The sequence below is a fragment of the Vigna radiata genome, chromosome 6, assembly GCF_000741045.1.
Source record: "Vigna radiata var. radiata cultivar VC1973A chromosome 6, Vradiata_ver6, whole genome shotgun sequence".
Classification (NCBI taxonomy): Eukaryota; Viridiplantae; Streptophyta; class Magnoliopsida; order Fabales; family Fabaceae; genus Vigna; species Vigna radiata.
The window spans coordinates 12,765,255-12,769,119 of NC_028356.1; positions in this window are offsets into that span (position 1 = coordinate 12,765,255).

Genomic DNA, 3,865 nt, shown 5'->3' on the forward strand with positions numbered 1-3,865 from the left:
GTGAGGATTGTTCGACGTGGTGTTCAGATTGCAGGAGAGGGGATTCTTGCTGCAAGTCTAGTTTTTGTTATTGTAGCTATATTTGGTTTTGGGTTACAAAGGAGATTTATATTTTTGACGTAGAGGTCTTCTATAAATTCCTTGTTGTAAAAACCGCAACCACTATAGTGCATTTGCTTCCTGGGTTGGAAGGACACTGGATGTAGGCATTGTTGGCCGAACCAGTGTAAAAATAAGTGTTTGATTTTCTCTATCCCTGCACTCTTTAATTCCAGTCGACTTTACTTTTCACGTTGTCAACTACGTTTTTTCGCTGCATATAAATTTCCATTATTTGCATTTCAAGAAAGTTTAAAAAGCTTTGTACTTTTGATAAAAGATTGCGAAAAGATAATGTCTTTGAAACATTACCAATTCACCCCCCCCTCTTGGTGTAAAAACGAAGCCTACCTGTTTTCCAACAAAATGGTAAATGATGGGCCTAGGCCAAAATTCTGTTACTTTTCTGCGTTATAAATAGCCCCAATGCGACCCTTAAAGTAATCTTTTGGTAGAGGAAGACTCCAGAGCACTTTCTACACTCCTTGGAGGCGGTTTCTTGGATGCTTAGGCTCCAATTTATCAAATATAGGGTTTACTCTTTCATTTTTTCCATTAATTCCACTTAGTTTCACCATGTTCATGGTGAAGTAATCCTTTTGTTGTTGGGAAACAATGTAGTCCTTTTGAAACTCTCTTGTAGTAACCTTCTTATTATATTCATATGCTTTTATTATCAACTATTTGGATTTTCTTTTCTGATGATAATGCTTACATCGTTGAACTCATTCGGTGTTATGATATTTGATTTTGTCGATACGGGAACGTACGGGGTAATCTAGAATTGATTAGAATTCTCTTGACTATGAAATACTACCTAGGAATAGGAGTAGGACAGTCAATTGCTTTAAGCTTCGGTACTTTAATGTGTTGGTAATTACTATGGAGACTAGGAATGGTAAACTAGTAATTGGTAATAGGCTTTCTTTGCCGAGGAATCGGGTTTTCAGTAATTTAGAAAGTTGCATGACTTTGATAATAAAGGGAATTTAATAGGAATAATAGATATAAGATGGTGGATAAGGATGAAATTGTAAACCCCAACAACCCCATTCATACATATCTTTTATTTGTCAATTGATTCAATTTGCATTTGCATGTTTATTTTCGATTTTGCATTCAAAACCCTAAATCCAATCTTTACTCAAGTCTTATGCAATCAATTTACATGAAAGATAAGGCCTAAGAGTACCTTGGGAAACGATCTTGGACTTACAGTCTATTATTACTTGATACGATCTGGTACACTTGCCAGGGGCTTAACAAGTTTTTGGCACCGTTGTCGGGGACTCGTGGTTTGACTTTTCAAGTAGTGCAAATTGATTAAATTTGACTTTGTATATATTTTTTTTAGTTTTATATTTTTATTTTTATTTTTTTTTTATAAAAAAGTGCTTTTAGGTTTTTTGTTTCTTGTGCATGCAGGAAGCAATTCAAACCATAAGCAAGAAAAGTCAACCTCTTCTATAAGGCTTGAGTTATAAAAGGGGGAAGAAAGTTAGAAGTTCGTCTAGAGAACTATTCCCTTCTTCTAAAAGGCTACTACAACCCTCACCGGAGGCATCTTCACAAAGGACAGAAGAAGAGATCGCAAAGCAAGCTCCTCCTAAACGCACACTTGTAGATGCGTAAAATGTATTTGGACCATTCCACTTCAACAGTATAGCCATGCCAAGGGACAATACAACTAATATGGTGATGAATCCTTTGTTAATCCATCTGGTGCAGAGCAACGAATTTCATGGGCTGTCGAATGAGAATCCATATGATCATTTGACAACGTTCAATGAAATTTGTAATACAGTAAAGATGACTGGATTTCAAACGATAGGATCAAACTCAGTTTGTTCCCTTTTTCACGTGGAGGTGACGCGAAGTTATGCTTACATTCATTCCCAGAAGGAACCTTCACAACATGGGAGATTGTGGCGTCCAAATTTTTGAATAAGTATTTTCCGCAGTCAAAGATTAGTCAAGGAAAGCTGGAGATTTCTTCCTTCAGACAGGGGATGAGGAAACTCTTGGACAGGCATGGGATAGGTTTAAAGCCTTGCTGAGAAAAACTCTTGTTCATGGGTTTGATAGAACGACATTAGTTCTTACATTTATGGGAGGTCTTAACCTACAGTCAAATTTTATTTTGAATGTTATGTAGGAGGAAATATTCAGAATAGTACTGTTGATGAAGCTTATGAGTTGATCGAGAATATGGCGACGAATAACAATGAGATGAGTAGTGGCAGTACTGATTTTATCCAACAGCAAGATGTTTCAGTATTGCAATATCACAATTCTATAATGGAGCAAAATAAGATGATCACTCAGCAATTGAAGATAATTATGCAAAAATTGTCTGCATTGCCGCAGGAAATTAGAGAAGCTTCAAGAGTTCCAAAGCAGCCACAAGTCATGTCAGTTCAGAAGAATGCAGATTCTGAAGATATCTTTCAGCGAGTTGTGAACAACGGTATATTTTATGTTAGTCGCTTGGAGGAGAGTGGTTGATGTAAGAGAAGCATGTGAGACTATTGTTACTAGGAGTGGAAGAGTATTAGAGGAGAGAAAAGTTGAGAAAAGAGAGAAAGAAAAAGAGGGTGCCGAAAACAAGAGTGATCAGAGGGAGAAAAGTGAGGAAGTAGAAATTGTGATGAATAAAAAATTGAGAGATGAGGGAGAGAGTCAGATAGAAGAGGTTGAAAAATAGAAAGAGATAGAGTATGAAAAACCTTTACCTTACCCAAAGACATATTCAAGGAAGGAGAAAGAAAAGCAGTTTGAGTGCTTTATGGAGATCTTTAAGAAGTTGGAAATCACCATACCATTTTCTGAGGCACTTCAACAAATGCCATCATATGCGATATTTATAAAAGAACTTCTCATGAAGAAAAGAAAGTATATTGAGAAGGAAATTGTTGAAGTGTAAAGAAATTGCAGTGCAGTCATACAGAGGATGTTACCTACTAAATTACAAGATCCAGGGAGTTTTACCATTTCATGTACCATTGGAGAGTTAGAAGTTGGAAAAGCTTTGATTTACTTGAGAAATAACATTAATCTAATGCCTTTTTCTATGTTGAAAAGAATTAAAGGATTAGAACTTAAGCCAAAAAGGATGACTCTTCAATTGGCAAACAAATCTCTTAAATATCCATATGGAGTGGTTGAGGATGTTATAGTAAGGGTGGATAAATTCTTGTTCGCAGTGGATTTTGTTATAATGGAGATGGAGGAGAATTGAGATGCACCTTTGATTATTGGAAGACCTTTTATGAAGACGACCAGGATTGTGATTGATGTAGAAAATGCCAACTTAAAGTCAGAGTACAAGATGAAGAGGTTGATAAATCATGTTTTCAAGTAGACGTTGTGGAAGAACTCTGTATGATGCAAGGGAATAGAGTGCATGATGCATCTCTACTGGATGATTTTTCAGTGTTTGGAGATTCCTTTCAAAGGTGTTTGATCAACCTAGATATTGTTCTTAAAAGATGTGTTGAAACAAATCTTGTTTTGAATTGGGAGAAATGTCATTTCATGGTGACAGAAGGAATTGTGTTGGGGCATAAGATTTCAGCCAGGGGGATTGAACTGGATAAAGCAAAAGTGAAGGTTATTCAAAAACTTCCACCACCGGCAAATATGAAAGGAATTCGGAGTTTCTTAAGTCATGTTGGGTTCTATCAGAGGTTTATTAAAGACTTTTCAAAGATTGCTAAGCCATTGAGTAACCTGCTTGTTAAGGATACACCATTTGTGATGAGTCAGG